Consider the following 17,627-nt stretch of genomic DNA (forward strand, 5'->3'; position numbering starts at 1 on the left):
ATGCGAATGCAGAAACGTTAAGCATCTGGTGAGGTGAACTGCGAATTGCTTTCCCGAGGTGTAAATATCAGTGCTGAAGTTTGCTGCCAACAACTGAGACGTCTTGTAGACCCAATCCGAGAACAACGACCAGGAAGACTGCGAGAAGTGGTGCTACTCACAATAACGGCCGTTCACATTCTGCTATACTGTCAAAAAAACACTATAAAGGAGTTGGGTTAAGAAATCATTCCGCACCCACCTTATTCACCTAATTTTGCGCTCTCAGATCTTCACCATTTCCGCTCTCTATCGAACAACGTTCAAGGAACTTCCTTTCCGGACGAAAATGCTCTCCGAACATGTCTCGACGAGTTCCTCGCCTCAAAACCACATGTAACCCAAGCGTTGACAGACTTGTAAATAGTGAGCGATAACATATTATTATTGACTAATGCCTCTGATAGGTGTATGTGTTGTGTTTGTTAAACTTACGGAAAAACACTACGAACATGAATGGTAGTTGTCCAATAACACTCACTTGGTATATGCCCCAATTTACTTTTACGTCAGAAGATTTCTCTCTGTTAAGAATGACGAGTTGTATTCCATTTGCTAGAATAGAAATTTCTCAGTCCATGATTGTGCGAATTGTTTTCGGCAATGTCGTCCTAATACGAGGGCTGTCCAGAAAGTAAGTTACGATCGGTCGCGAAATGGAAACGACTATGAAAATCCGATAAAGCTTTGCAAAGATGTGTTGGGCAGTGTCTCTAGTATGACTCTAGGTAGAATTATGTCGCTCTTTTCATTCCTGAGCTCTTAGTGAGCGCGTAAAGATGTTATAGAAAATAGTGTCTCCCGCCAAGTACGAGGGCCTGGTGAGAATTTTCCCCTGAAGCTATGCAACCAACATTACATAACTGTCGTGCGGTTCCTTCTTCAAGACAATTCTCAGCCTCATTCTGCAGGGGCAATGAAGATGTTCCTGCATCGTTTCAATTGAAAATGTTTGGTTACCCACAATACAGCCCGTAATTGTCTCCCACTGAGTTTCATCTCTGTTCAAACAAACCGCTGGCTATGAAGACAACATTTTGGCACAGACAACGAGCTTTAGGCCAGCGTAGAGAACTGGCGGAAAGCACTAGCGGCTGCCTTCTATGATGAGGGTATTGGAAAGTTGGTACAACGCTACGACGAATGTCTGAGTCAGAACGGCGAATACGTAGAGAAGTAGCTGATTTTCATTTCGCGATCAATCGTAACTTACTTTCTGGACAGCCCTCGTACATCAACAATACTTGCCAGTCCAGTACGATGATCAGAACAACAGACCACTTCCATTTCTAGTAAAATACATTTTTTTAATGAGTTCAGCGCTTTCTTGTGAAGCACTACATTCCAACATCACCTACGACCAAGCGTTTTACATAGTTACCATTACTGCTTTCTACCTAAACTCCATGCGAATGTTGTTGTTTCTGTTGTTGTTGTTAGTGGAGGACTGGTTTGATACTGCTCTCCACGTTAATCTATGAACTGCGGTACTCTACTTACACTTGAAACAGCTTACTATATTCAAGCTTTTGTAGCCCTCTATAATTTTTACCCCGCCCTCCTCCACACTTCTCTCTGTTCTCAAATATGGGAAGAAAAAATCGTACAGTATAGTTGGCAAGCTAAAAAAAAAAAAAAAACTTCTCGCAGGCTGAAAAATTTCTGCCGGCCGGAGTGGCCGAGCGGCTATAGGCGCTACAGTCTGGAGCCGCGCCACCGCTGCGGTCACAGGTTCGAATCCTGCCTCGGGCATGGGTGTGTGTGATGTCCTTAGGTTAGTTGGGTTTAAGAAGTTCTAAGTTCTAGGGGACTGATGACCTCATAAGTTAAGTCCCATAGTGCTCAGAGCCATTTTTGAAAAATTTCTGTCAGTCTAAAACAACTTCTTGCTGCTCTGTAAGAACTTGCAACAACACAAAATTCTGCTCCTAGCTAAAAAAAAAATCCTGTTTGTAAACTAAAACAATTCTTGAAATCTAAAATCTTCCTAGCAACTGAAAACCTTCGCGAAAACTGAAAGCTTTTATGAAAACTAAAATTGTTTTTAAATGCAAAGAATAATTTCAAAAACTAAAAGTAGTCTGAAAAACTAAAAATCCTTTCGAAAACTAATAAACCTCTCAATAACCCATTGTATTGCATCTGAACCGGGGACCTAGAAATGATGCAGAGGCTCCGTCCCCGCCGCAGCCCCAGTGGTCCAGAACCCCACGACGACTACCGCAGTCCACTTCACCCCTCCGCCGCCTCACACCGAACCCAGGGTTACTGTGCGGTTAGGCCCCCGGTGGACTCCACAGGGAACGTCCCACACCAGACGAGTGTAACCCCTACGTTTGCGTGGTAGAGTAATGATTGTGCTTACACGTACGTGGAGAACTTGTTTGCGCAGCAATCGCCGACATAGTGTAACTGAGGCGGAATACCACGCCCGGGTTCCCGGGTCCGATTACCGGCGGGGTAAGGGATTTTCTCTGCCTCGTGATGACTGGGTGTTGTGTGCTGTCCTTAGGTTAGTTAGGTTTAAGTAGTTCTAAGTTCTAGGGGACTGATGACCATAGATGTTAAGTCTCATAGTGCCCAGAGCCATTTTGAGGCGGAATAAGGGGAACCAGCCCTTATTAGCCGAGGCAGATGGAAAACCGGCTAAAAACCAACCACAGACTGGCCGGTTCACCGGACCTCGACACAAATCCGCCGGGCGGATTCGTGCCGGGGACCAGGCGCTCCTTCCCGCTCGGAAAGCCGTGCGTTAGACCGCACGGCCAATCGGGAGGGCTGAGTAACACCCATACTCCTCTCCAAAATTAAGAATATTCTCCTAAACACAAATTTTCTTCAGAAACTAGAAATCCTCCAGAAAATAAAAACTCTTTTTAAAACTAAAAGCCTTCTTCTAATAATTAAGACTTGAAATTAAGTGTTCTTGACAATAAAAATGTTCTTAAACAAAAAACCCGCTTTCATTGCGCTAAAACACTGCTTACATCACGTATGTAGTCTTACTGATACCGAAAGTTCCATTGAAACTAAAAGTGTTCTTGAAACTAAACACCTACTTTGTGTCGCGTGTGTGGATGTTCCCTAAGTGTGGTGTAGACATTCAAGTCCTGCGGAAGTACTTGTATGTTTCCCATATTTTTGGCCGAGATGCTCTTTCCATTGTTATTGAAGCAGATAATAGAGCCACTCGACGGAGGTGTTCTTGTGTAACGACTTTAGAGGTGTTAGTTTTTAATTTCCCAGTAGTAAGCTGCTCCTATAGATGGTTTTTTTCAGTTGAAGACATACTGCAAAACCACAATACGTTATATTAAAAATCTTTTATATTACTAGAGCACAATCGGTAGCGGTCTTCATGGTCATTGCATTTCAGCTAGTCACACACATGATCAACTGCTGTCATTGGCAGATACAGGGTGTCCAGAAAAGGACTCCCTGATTTCAAAATTAAATATCTCGAAAACAAAGATCGATAGAGGAATGCAATAAACGGTATGTTTATTGTGAAAGCTGTAAGAAGTTTATACAGCAGTTTGAAATAATAGTTACAAAAGCTGCTAACAGATGGCGCTGTAATCGCCATACGTAATGCCTAGTGTAAATAGTGATCCGAAGCCCAGAGCGATCAGTTCCACTATTGAAACGTGAAAGGAGGTTAGCGTACCGAAGGAAGACATTAAAACCAAGTACTCCATTGAACAACGCGTTTTTCTGGTGCTAGAGTACCACAGGGTAGAAGAGAGTCCTACGGCAACTAGGCGAATTTTTCAAGCACGATTTACAAATGGTTCAAATGGCTCTGAGCACTATGGGACTTAACATCTGTGGTCATCAGTCCCCTAGAACGTAGAACTACTTAAACCTAACTAACCTAAGGACATCACACACATCCATGCCCGAGGCAGGATTCGAACCTGCGACCGTAGCAGTCGCGCGGTTCCGGACTGAGCGCCTCAACCGCTAGACCACCGCGGCCGGCCCACGATTTACAGTAATGTTCCAAAAGGACTCGATGCGAAAACCATTCGTACGCTCTTCGCAAAATTTCAACGAACAGGCAGCTTAACTGACGATCTAGTGGGGCATGTTGGCCGCAAGCAAACCGCAGTTACGCCTGAAAATATCGCCACAGTTTCTGGAATTATGCAGCGAAATCCAATGTCATCCGTCCGTAGAATTGCATCTGAGACTGGTTTGAAGCATTCCAGCACGCAGAAAATACTGAGAAAGAGCCTACACATGTTTCCATTCAAAATTCAAACGCACCAGGCCATACCCGTACGAGCTGTGGAACAAAGGGTTGCCTTTGCTAATCAGATGGTCACAATAATTGATAGTGAAGGATTTGATGTTGGCTGCATCTGGTTTACAGATGAAGCACACTTCCACCTGAATGGATACGTGAATAAGCAGAACTGGCGATTTTGGGGTTCCGAAAAGCCATACTGGTATGAAGCGAAACCCCTGCAGTCTGCAGCAGAGGCATTATTGGCCCTTTTTTCATTCGAGAAACGGTCACTGGTGCACGTTACGTTGCAAATTTGGAACAATTTGTCGCCACACAGCAAGCGTTAGAGGATCGACCAGGTGGTGAATGGTTTATGCAAGATGGAGCCTGACCACATCGGACCGAACAAGTGTTTCGCTTTCTTGAGGAATACTTCGGGAATCGAATCATTGCTTTGGAATATCCCAAATTTACTGGTGCAGGCATGGATTGGCCTCCATATTCGCCATATTTGACTCCTTGTGACTTTTTTTTTGTGGAGCTCAGTGAAAGACATCGTCTACCCGAAGCATCCCGCCACGCTGGACGAGCTTGAGTCGGCGATCTCTGTGGCATGTGAATCCATTTCGGTTGAGACAGTACGAAATGTGATGGCGAATTTCATTCTTCGTTTGTGCCACCTCTGTAGTGCCAATGGTGAACATTTTCAAAGCATTATGATGTGATTGTTTGCAAAGATTGTTTTCATACGATTTTTTCACTTATGTATGTTGATATGAGCTGTACAGCGTATAGCGCCATCTGTTAGCAGCTTTTGTAACTATTATTTCAAACTGCTGTATAAACTTCTTACAGCTTTCACAATAAACATACCGTTTACTGCATCCCTCTATCGATCTTTGTTTTCAAGATATTTAAGTTTGAAATCGGGGAGCCCTTTTCTGGACACCCTGTACGTGACTACACATAAGGTGACCGCCCAGTTGGCTGTGCGGTCTAACGCAAGGCTTTCCGGGCGGGAAGGAGCGCCTGGTCCCCGGCACGAATCCGCCCGGAGGATTTGTGTCGTGGTCCGGTGAACCGGTCAGTCTGTGGTTGGTTTTTAGCCGGTTTTCTATCTGCCTCGGCGAATACAGGCTGGTTCCCCTTATTCCGCCTCAGTTACACTATGTCGGCGATTGCTGCGCAAACAAGTTCTCCATGTACACGTACACCACCATTTACCACCCAAACGTAGGGGTTACACACGTGTGGTGTGAGACGTTCCCTGGGGGGTCCACCGGGGGCCGAACCGCACAATAACCCTGGGTTCGGTGTGGGGCGGCGGAGGGGTGAAATGGACTGCAGTAGTCGTCATGGGGTTGTGGACCACTGCAGCTGCGGCGGGGACGGAGCCTCTCCGTCATTTCTAGGTCCCCAGTTAACGTACAATACAATACATACAATACACAAAAGGTACATGATGGTTTGCAACGTAACTGTCCTTTCTTCTGCACTTCATAATGACTAAGAAGGTCAAACTACCTGTGTTCCAGTAAAACAAAGGACTTTCTCTGCATGCCACCTATGTCCTACGGCGTTTTCCCAGATTATCTTTCATTAAGTTCAATAATAATGCGACTGCAAGTTAGTTTCATAGTTCATATGATCGATTTTTTACTTAAATGATGTATATCGAGTCATTTTACAGGATATCTGTACATGATTAGCTTTAACATTAATGAACATGTTATTTTTCAGTCCTATTTACGCAACTACACTTAAAAATTAGGATTTTTTATAGAATTTATTTTTTACTGATCACAGATTTGAAGTAAAAATTCACATATCAAACAGAAGGAATTGTGTAGCACAAATTATTTTCGGTTAGCGTTAAAATATGCTTTACCACTTGTCAGACATTTTATGTTATTGCGCAAATGATGAAAGATTTCTGTCTCCTATCTCCTTTCTCACTGATAGCTTAAATAATTGCTATAATGGTCATTTTTTTTTCTTTTTGTGTTGTCAGTGCAAGCATCAATATACTTCTCAAATTTTGGTGGGCGATCAAACAGTTTCCGTTTGAGGGCGCTGCTGCAGCGTATATGTAACATAGCGCGACTCTAATACGGGTATATAAGCACCGAAATGACGCGCATGCGGTAAATGCGGAACCGTGAACCATAGCGATGTTATTACCGAAAGCGTCCAAACAGGACCAACGTAGGACCTTGGAGTATTGAAGCAACTTAAATCAGTTAACAAGTCTTCCGGTCCAGACTATATTCAAGTTAGGTTCCTTTCAGAGTATGCTGATGCAATAGCTCCATACTTAACAATCATATTCAACCATTCGGTCGACGAAAGACCCGTACCCAAAGACTGGAAAGCTGCACAAGTCAAAATTGCGTGCCGGTCTCAGGGGCCGAGCGGTTCTAGGCGATTCAGTCCGGAACCGGGCGACTGCTACGGTCGCAGGTTCGAATCCTGCCTCGGGCATGGATGTGTGTGATGTCCTTAGGTTAGTTAGGTTTAAGTAGTTCTAAGTTCCTGGGGACTGAGACCTCAGATGTTAAGTCCCATAGTGCTGAGAGCCATTTGAACCATTTTTGAAATTGCGTGCTTATGGAATATCGTCTCAGTTATGTGACTGGATTCGTGATTTGCTGTCAGAGAGGTCACAGTTCGTAGTAACTGACGGAAAGTCATCCAGTACAACAGAAGTGATTTCTGGCGTTCCCCAAGGAAGTGTTATAGGCCCTTTGCTGTTCCTTAGTATAAACGATTTAGGAACCAATTTGAGCAGTCATCTTAGGTTGTTTGCAGATGATACTGTACTTTATCGACTAGTAAAGTCATCAGAAGATCAAAAGAAGTTACAAAATGATTTAGAAAAGATATCTGTATGGTGCAAAAATTGGCAGTTGGTCATAAATAACGAAAAGTGTGAGGTCATCCACATGAGAGCCAAAAGGAATCCGTTAAACTTCGATTACACGATCAATCAGTCAAATCTAAAGACCGTAAATTCTACTAAATACCGAGGAATTACAATTAAGAACAACTTAAATTGCAGGAAACACATAGCAAATGTTTTGGGGAAGGCTAACCAAAGACTGCGTTTTGTTGGTAGCACACTTAGAAAATGTAACAGATCTACTAAAGAGAATGTCTAGTCTACGCTTGTCCGTCCTCTTTTAGAACAGTACTGTGCGGTGTGGGGTCCTTACTAGATAGGATTGACAGAGTACGTCGGGAAAGTTCAAAGAAGGGCAGCACGTTTTGTATCGTCGCGAAATAGGGAAGAGAGTATCACTGGACTGACACAGGATTTGGGGTGGACATTATTAAAACAAAGGCGGTTTTCAAAACTGCGGCAGAATGTTCTCACGAAATTCCAGTCACCAACTTTCTCTTCCGAATGAGAAAATATTTTATTGACGCCGAGTTACACAGGGTCAAACGATAATCGTAATGAAATAAGAGTAATCAGAGCTCGCGCAGAAAGATACTGTACCTCTGTAGGTGATTGGAATAACGGAGAATTACTGTGAACGTGGTTCGATGAACCCTCTGTCAGGCACTCGAATATGATTTGCAGAGTACCCATGTAAATGTAGATGTAGATGTTGTTATTTTTTTCTGGCTCTCTAAGAACAGAATCTGCGTGGGGAGGGGGGGGGGGGCGGCCTGTCTGTTCGTTGTGGAATAGTGCGTGACAAGGGATGCTGCTGCTTCATGATAACGCACGTCCCCATGTCGTAAATGTCGTAATGTACAACTCAAGTGGGAGGCATTCAAGCAACAGCCCTACAGCCTTGATCTCTCCCCGTGCGATTATCACGCCTTCGGACGCTTAAAAGAGGCCTTGAAAGGTCGACGATTCCTGTCGCACTAGGATGTGCCGCAAGCAGTTACGATCTTCGTGGAGCAGGACACGGTGTTTCAAACGGGAATCTTCAACCTAGTACTTCGGTGGGATGACCGCCTCAATGCTCACGGCGATTTTGCCTCATTGACATACCGATTCTGGACTGCAACGCCTTCGGATGGAAATTTTTTTAATAGCGCCTTGTGAAGGTTCAGCTGAATGCCGAAATCCTATTACATAACTGCTGGTGAACGCGACATATTATTCTTACTGGTCGCCTTCATTCAATCAACACTTTTTTCCTAATTTATGGGTTACCCCATAAAATTATTCCTTATGGACGTATGCAAAATATGTTTGAACGTTGATTCATTTGTTTCCGAGATTAGCAATTATACGAAGCTCAGAAGTATCTGAACTTAATTGTTTGAGCAACTCAGTAAAATGCTTATTCTTGTTCACGTCTTCATCAACATTTACACCCAAAATCTTGGAGCATTATACCCTGTTTACTGACTGCTGTTCAAGTGCTACGTCAGTTGTTGGTAGGGCTGTATTTCTTATACACATTTACATATAGTGCTTTTTTTCAAAATTTAGAAGAGTTCATTTTGAGAGAAGCACAAAATAATTCTTCAAAGTACATCATTAACAGTTTCTTTTCCTACTTTTCCTCTGATAAGATTTATTATAACACTAGTATGATCTACAAAAGTACCAATTCACTTGATGAATGTTAAGTGGAAAGTCATTCAGTGTCTTAAGATTAGATAAAAAAGGCAAAGCTCCGCGTTCCAGTCCTGACGGGCCAACTGGGGCCGGATGACCACCGTGTCATCCTCAGCCAATAGCGTCAGCGGATGCGGAATGGAGGGGCATGAGGTCAACACGTACCTCTCCTCATTGGTGACGTGTTTCTGACCTTGGAATTGCTACAAACCAATCGAACAGCTGCTCAGCTGGCCTCACGAGGCTAAGTGCAAACCGTTCCTGTCCTACCAAGGAAAAATCCCTGACATTACTGGGAATCGAATCTGGGTCCCCTGCCTTGCAATCAGCCATGCTGACCACTCAGCGACGGAGTCCGGACTATGAGCAGTAGGAGTGAACCCAGAATTGAGCCTTGTGGGATTCCCATCGTGATTTCTCCCCAGTCACTGAAATTTTCTCTCCTTCTAACATGGTTTCAATATTCACCCCAAATTTTTGTATTCTGCTTGTTACATATGATTAAATTCAATCGTAGAATTTTCACTTCGTGGCGTGTGGTACAGCAACCAATAAACAGAATGTGGTGAATACCACAGTCTTGTTCGTAGAATTGATTTAATTGTTTTTGTTTTATTCATGACCCACGTTTCACCTAACACTAGGCATCTTCAGATTGAGCAATATAGTGTTGTGCTACGATTAGGGCGTCAGCAAAAATAAACTGCCCTCGTCATATATATTAAAACAAAACGAAACAAGTATTTGCTCGTGTAATACATTAAAGGCTTAACACCTGATAATCTTGCAGGTCTTTGGAGCATAGCCAGTCGCTGGAAGTCAGAATCAGGCCCGTACATTGTCCGTTACATGATAAACGCGCTGGAGGCACAATTTTTCGTTCTCTGGGCTGTTACACTATAAAATATAGGACGAAGAACGCACCTCCAGCGCATTTACCACATGACTTACCTGATACTGCCTTCCAGCCACTGGTTTTTGCTACACAGACCTGAAAGGTTACCGGGTGTTACCCTATTAACATATGGCATGAGCACATACTTGCTTCGATTTATTTTACTATATATGACAAGGGCAGCCTATTTTTTCCGATGCCCTTATTGTCGCACCCAAAATCCACTTACTGACACCATACTGATCAGTCGGAAGATGCCTGGTAGAGTCCGCACCACATATGGTGGCCGATGCACCGTGACCATTTTTGTGCGCAGGGAGGCCGAAAGTGTTCCCGTTCGGTCGGTCAGCGATGACAGAGTCGAGGTGCACGCCCTGTAGTTTTTCTCAAAAGTTTTTGCAGAAACTACTCGTTAAAAAATATTCATTTTTGCATTATTAATAGCTTTAAGTGTCAGCTTCATGATGATGTGGCCATTATTTCGTAAATGGTCACAGTTACTGTGATATTTACATGGAACTAAGACACTGCGTGATATTCGAAAACGTTTGCAATGAAAAATAGGGGTCGCTATATTTTGCTTTTGGGGCATACAGATAATATGTTGCTGCGTATGAAATTTAGCTAACACATTGAATTTTTCTTTAGACTTCGTTGGAGGTCTCCATCTGTCACCAATCTCGAGAAAATTGATCTAATGTGCACTCAAAGAGGAATTTACTTCGCCATATGATTATCATGTAAAACTTCATTATTCACTGTGTTATTCCACTAACTTTTACCACTGGCTTTTTCGATGAAAGAATGTAATTTTTAAGGCCCACGAGAAATGCTATGGGTTTTGGAACAGCTTAAGTGAGACATTACACGTTTATTTTGTACCAAGGATGTGCTTTTTCGTAAGCTACTGGTCTTACTTTTTCTCAATCCCTCACTTAATAAACTTAATAAACCACTATTACGGTATATTGATAATTTTTACCTATGGACCGTCTGACAGCAACTGAATAAAACACAATTTTAGTGCCATACGCGTTTCGCCTTTATTTTCTGCAAGGCATCATCAGTGGCAGGTTGCGTGGACAATTTCTTACATATTGCGCTCCTGTTGCATTTTTGGTGTTGTTCTTCTTCTTCTTATGAACGCCAATTTATGGTTTTTTCACATTCCATAGCACTAGGCATTAAAACAAACGTTCAGTGCATAGTGCTATGGAATGTGAAAAAACCGCAAATTGGCGTTCATAAGAAGAAGAAGAACAACACCAAAAATGCAACAGGAGCGTAATATGTAAGAAATTGTCCACGCAACCTGCCACTGATGATGCCTTGCACAAAATAAAGGCGAAACGCGTATGGCACTAAAATTTTGTTTTATTCAGTTGCTGTCAGACGGTCCATAAGTAAAAATTATCAATATACCGTAATATTACACGCAACTGAGGAAGACAGGACTACAAAAGTTGAAGATGTTAATAAACCACTGTTTCAGAATTCTCTCGCAGCTGTGTCTGCACAACACATTAGTGAGGTGACACTGTGTTTTGGCAAAAGAAGCAGATTTCAACAGGGCAACAAGAGAGTTGCGTGGGTTTTATTCAAAATTCGCCATTCCTGACGCTTCTCTGAAAGCTATAAAAGATTAACAAAACAGGTGAAAATAAATCGCTGCATTTGTTGCACTTTCAGCAGAATGATGTTTAGGTGCTAACTAAACCAGAAATGACAGATCTTTTTGGAAAGGTCACTATGCAAGTGTGGTCATGGAGGGGCTCCACAAAAAATGTGAACGTAGGCTTCAGTTTAAAACAGCGCTTCCCCTCCAGCGCTCGGTATTTCCCCTACAGCACCTGTCCGCAATCCCCACAACTACTGCTATCGTCACACTTGTCCTGCCAACTGCGCATCAACTGGGCACGTTATTCTGCATTTACTCTATGAGGCGAAACGCTCGTCAGGAATAAATAAAGCAATAAAATCAATTCCGTAACCAAGACTTATTTTCACGACATGAAACTAGTGTTTGTAAGGCATTAATTTCATAAAACTTGGCTTTTTGTAAGAGAGTAACATGATCTATGCAACCAAATGCCTTGGAATGGTTACAGAAAATATCAACTGGCGATAATTTATTATTTAAGGTTTTTAATTTTTGGTGAGAGAATGCTTAAATTGCAGCTTGTGGTGAATAACCCCTCTGGAATCCAAACTGCGATGTACTAAGTAAATTGTGAGACTGTTGTTGAGTATAATACTTTTTCAAATATTCTGGAAAAAATATCACAAATTGGGCAATAACTATTTAACACTTTCTTATTCCCATCAGATCACTGAAGTTAAGTGCTGTCAGGTTGGCTAACACTTGGATGTTGCTGCCCAAGTGGGATGTACCCAGCTCTTGTGAGACCAATTGAGGAGCTACTTGACTTAGAAGTAGTGGCTTCAGTCACGAAAGATGACAACGGCTGAGAGAGAGTGGTGTGCTGACCCATGCCCCTCCACTCAGTATCCAGTGACACCCTCAGCTGAGGAAGACACGGCAATCAGTCAGTGCCTTTGGGCCTTCTGACTACTGTTTGCACAGAGGCTTCTTGTCACGTTTCGAATAAAACTGCTGTGCACTGATCAGCCAGAACATTATGACCACTGACCTCTAACGGTATAAGCCTTCCCATGCAATAACAACGTCACCTGGCAAAGAACGACTGCTGTCCACATGACTGTGCTGTCCGTGTGTAGAATCGGGAGGATGCATGATCTACCTAAACTGTGGTGGCCTGGAGGCTCAGCATGAGCATTTCAGAAACTGTACGGCTTGTCAGGTGTTTGAAGAGTGCTGTGGTGAGTGTCTTCAACATGTGGCGAAACGAAGGTGAAACCTCGTTCAGACGTCGTATGGTTGGCGGCCACGCCTCTTTACTGATGCCGGACATCACAGGCTGGGCAGACTGGTAAAAGAAGACATGCGGCAAACTATGGTGGAACTAACATCAGACTTTAATTCTGGGCAGAGTACGAGTGTGTCTGAACAAACAGTGCACTGAACAGTCCTTACGATGGGCCCCCGCAGCTGATGACCCATGCATGTGCCAATGTTAACTCCGTGACTCTGGCAACTACGACTGAAATGGGTATGTGGCCATTGGCACTGGACATTGGCGCAGCGGCAGAGCGTTGCGTGGTCTGATGAATCCTGACACCTTCTTCGTCATGCCGATGGGAGGGTACGAATCCGTCGTCTTCCAGGCGAGCAGCTCCATGACACCTGTGGTACGTCTCTAGGCACTTCAGTCTGGAACCGTGTGACCGCTACGGTCGCAGGTTCGAATCCTGCCTCGGGCATGGATATGTGTGATGTCCTTAGGTTAGTTAGGTTTAAGTGGTTCTAAGTCTAGGGGACTGATGACCTCAGATGTTAAGTCCCATAGTGCTCAGAGCCATTTTTTATTTTTTTTTTATTTTTTTTTATTTTTTTATTTTTTTTTTATTTTGTGGTGCGGCAAGGAGACAATCTGGAAGTGGCTCCATTATACTCTGGGACATCCATTGGCCCAGTTAAGCTCATGCAAGGCATCATGACAGCCAAGGAGTGTTGTATACTGGCTGCAGACGACATACACTCAATCATGACGATCATGTTTTCCTACAGCAGTGGCACTATTCAACAAAATAATGCGCCATGTCACAAAAAAAAAATGGTTCAAATGGCTCTGAGCACTATGGGACTTAACTTCTGAGGTCATCAGTCCCCTAGAACTTAGAACTACTTAAACCTAACTAACCTAAGGACATCACACACATCCACGCCCGAGGCAGGATTCGAACCTGCGACTGTAGCGGTCGCGCGGTTCCAGACTGTAGCGCCTAGAACCACTCTACCACTCTGGCCGGCGCCATGTCACTAGACCAGGAGTGTGGCTGATGGTTCGAGGAAGACAGCGGCGAGTTCCAGTTGATGTGCTGGCCCCCCAACTCGCCAGATCTAAACCTGATCGACCACATCTTGGATGTGACTGAGTCTGGCTTCAGAGTTCATCACCCCCCTACATGGAATTTACACGAATTAGCTGACTTGTGTGTGCAGATGTGGTGCCAGTTCCCTCTAGGGACCTACCAAAGCCTCACTGCTCCATGCCACCACGCCTCGCCGCTGTTATCCGTGCGAGAGATGGACATACCGGCTATTAAGTAGGTGGTTATAATGTTCTTGCTGGTCAGTGTATGCGCATCTGCTCGAAAGCAGCTGCAGCAGTGGAGGGTTACCTTGCTGGTAGGCCTTGGAGACGAGCCGCGAGTGGCGCAAGGAGGACCTGGTGGGCGCATGCCGCTGGGCCAGGTCGGCGGGCCGCGCCGCCACGTTGACGGGCACCGTCGTGTTAAGCGCCGGCAGCAGCGACGGCGTCTCAGGCGCCGCCGCCAGCAGCGAGCGCGACGCGCGGCCGGCGGGCGTCGACGAGGCCAGCGGCGGAGGCGGCGGGGGCGGCGGCAGGGGGGGCAGCGGCGCCGCGGCGCTCGACGAGTCGCCGTCGGAGGAGGCGTCGGCGGCCGGCAGCGGCGGCGGGGGCGGCGCCGGCAGGTTGTCGTACAGGCTGCTGGGCCGCTCGCGGCTTCTGCCGCCGCCGGCACCGCGGGTCCTGCCGCCTCCGACGCCGCCGCCGGGCGCATGCGCGCGCGGCAGCGTCGACATGCGGGCTCAGCGCGGCCTCGCCGACCGCCACCTCATCCTGCACGCCACAGCGATCTGGAACACGCGAGGAAAGCCGGTGTAGCACTCTAGCGGCTAGCGTCGGCAGACTTCTTCCTCGGCACCGATACAGATCGATGAAGATGACCGATATGGGATGCTTTACTACTGGCAAGACGGTGCACTACCTCATTTCCTCACGGAAGTGCGAGGTGTCCTGGATAATCGCTTCCCTCGTCGGTGGATTGGTTGTGAAGGGCCAGTCGCATGGCCGCGTCACTCTTCAAACTTGACACCTCTGGATTTCTTTCTCCAGTGTTTCAATAAAGACCGTGTGTGTGGCCAGCCGTTGTGGCTGAGCGGTTCTAGGCGCTTGAGTCCGGAACAGAGCTGCTGCTACGTCGCAGGTTCGAATCTTCCCCTCGGACATAGATGTGTGTGATGTCTTTAGGTTAGTTAGGATTAAGTAGTTCTAAGTCTAGGGGACTGATGACCTCAGATGTTAAGTCCCATACTGCTTAGAACCATTTGAACCATGTGTGTGTGTTCCTCCCCTACCAAAGAATTTAGCCGACCTGAAAAATCGAATCTACGTTGACGTTGCCGAGCTTGTGCAATGAGTGTGGGGAGAATCTGATTACAGATGGGATGTTTGTCGTATCACAAATGGTGGTCACATCGAACCAAAATGACACTTGACATTTTTATGTGAAACTTGAGGTTGTTTTCTACAAAATGACACATCTACCTATTCTGAAAGTTACCTCAACAAATTTCTATATCATTCCAACGTTGTAAACTCCTTTTTGGCTCACCCTGTATAATTTTCTGTCACTCCCACTTTTAACGTACAATAGTTGCCTAGGGTAAAATAATACTAATAATAACATAGATAAATTTTCTAATATAAGAATAATAATTTGGTTACAGTATTAGTTGATACATCGTTTTAGCATCAGGTACACTATCTGATCAAAAGTATCTGGACACCTATCAGTGAACATCCTATCTGTCATGTGGCGGCGTGCTGCCGGATGCAAGTCTTTGCATGTGAGGCCATTTAGACGAGATGTGTGTTGCTGATTGTGGAATGATGAGAAGATCTCCGACCCGGCCGGAAATCGAATCCTGGTCCCTTCGGCTTGTATTCAGTCGTGCTGATCCCCGAAAGTAGTTATATTTAACCTGATACCAGAGGTTGTATTATCTTTCTCAATGTTTTTGTTACGTTATGCTACTAAAACATTAATTCATTTTTACGTAAATCAATTCAAACGCATCTCTATATGGCTCACGAGAACGCAGAAATACGACTACGTGCGTAAACAAATAAAATTTGTGACTGGACTGAAGATTTCATCGTAGGGTGGACGCAGCAGTTAAGGAAGTAAAAGTACCTTCATCCGTGTCCAGGTACGTCAGTTCCGACCCTTGTTGTTGATATCCTATATTAATGACCTGACGGACGATATTAATAGTAGCCTCAGACTTTACGCAGACGATGCAGGTATTTGTGATGAAGTACTATCAGAAAAAAGCTGCACAAATAACTATCCAAATCTTGCAAAGATTTCAAGGTGCTGCAAATTTTGTAAATCGTTTTAAACGTTCGAAATGTAAAATGGTGCAAATTACAAAAAGCAGAATTGTATTATTCTGTGATTACAACGTTCATGTCTCATAAATGGAATCATTCGACTTGTACAAATAACATTTAGTAGGGACATGAAATGGAAAGATCACATATATTCAGTCGTAAGTAACGCAGATGATAAATTTCGGTTCAATGGCAGAGTAATGCGAAAATTCAGTTTACAAAGGAAACAGTTTACGAATGAAGGAGGTGGTCGCAGATATGGAAACGCCAAAAAAACATTACGATGCTCAATACGGTTTAGGGAAGTCGTTGGCATTCAAATCAGTTTCCAGTCGTCCCGGAATTCGTAAATACAGGTCCTGTGTGGTTCTCAAGGGAATTTTATGGCGATGATGGAGGTGCACAGCGATCACGCTCCCTTCTCTCCAAAGTAGACCGCGAAGACTCAGTAATTTTGAGATGGTGGCTGGTGGCCAGGGGAAGATGCGACAATTCATGCTCGTGCTCAAAAACCTGTTCTGGACGATGTGAGCTGCGTGAACAGGGGCCTGTCGTCTTGGAACAGAGCATTACCATTGGGCAACATTAATCAGCCAAAATGGACACAGAAACTTACTAGTAACGTAGCTATGCACAGTGTTCACGCGGCTCATGACACCCTACGATATGGCTGCCCAAATAATCACCAACATGTTTTACCCTTTGGACGTAAACTTCGCCAGAAGTTGGAAAGGCCCCGCGGAGTGGTCGCACGGATTGAGGCGCCTGCGCGGCCCCTCCCGCCGGAGGTTCGAGTCCTCCCTCAGGCATGGGTGTGTTTGTGTTGTTCTTAGTATAAGTTAGTTTAAGTAAAGTCTAGGGACCAATGACCGCAGCAGTTTGGTCTCTTAAGGATTCACAAAAAAATTTGGAAAGAGTGTGCAACAAGACTCATCCGACCAAATGATCTTCCTCTGTTGCTCCATGCGCCAGATTTTATGGCTTTAACTCCACATTTTCCGGCTATGACCATTTCCATCACCGATAAATCGTTTTGGAATGCCAGCTCACACTGTAGTTCCCTGCTTATGGAGCTCCCTTCATATTGTTTCGCTGCTGACGTGGTTCATGAGTGCGACACTTGGTTCTGCATTGACATTTGCAGTTGTCGGCCTTTTATGTTTCGTCAAAATTCTTTCCAATGACCGTCTGTCACGAGCGCACAACACACCCTTATGTCGGCATTCTGACTTAGTGAACGATGTTTTTCCGCTTTTTCTGTATGCATTATAAATCTGCGATATGGTGCCTCCTGAAGCACGAAACATCTCGGCAATCTTTGCTATGGGAGCACTCACCATACGACCACCAACAATTTTCCCACACTCGATTTCACTTAGCGCCGACTTAATGCACTCACAACTGCACAGAACACGGTTCTGACCACTCAAAACGTATGAGGACATTGCACAGATGCCCTTCGTGGTCAAATATAACGGCGCAACCTGCAGGCTTGACTACCACGTGCATTTATGTTCAAGTATGCATTTATCGTCGTGTTTCCATATTTTTGTCCAAGTTGTGCGTCCAAAAATTGGTTCAAATGGCTCTGCGCAATAT

The 17,627-nt window shown here is 44.7% G+C and overlaps 1 long non-coding RNA gene across 1 annotated transcript in view; it reads right to left on the minus strand.

Annotated features, from left to right (window-relative positions):
- Positions 1-14,372: 14,372 nt before the first annotated feature.
- Positions 14,373-17,627, minus strand: part of LOC126481613 (uncharacterized) — a 222,256-nt gene continuing 219,001 nt past the window's right edge. Inside the window, exon 3 of the long non-coding RNA XR_007587598.1 lies at positions 14,373-14,488. This is a non-coding gene — a long non-coding RNA (uncharacterized LOC126481613). The remainder of the gene's footprint in view (positions 14,489-17,627) is intronic.

The sequence above is a fragment of the Schistocerca serialis genome, chromosome 5 (assembly GCF_023864345.2).
Source record: "Schistocerca serialis cubense isolate TAMUIC-IGC-003099 chromosome 5, iqSchSeri2.2, whole genome shotgun sequence".
In the NCBI taxonomy this organism is placed as follows: Eukaryota; Metazoa; Arthropoda; class Insecta; order Orthoptera; family Acrididae; genus Schistocerca; species Schistocerca serialis.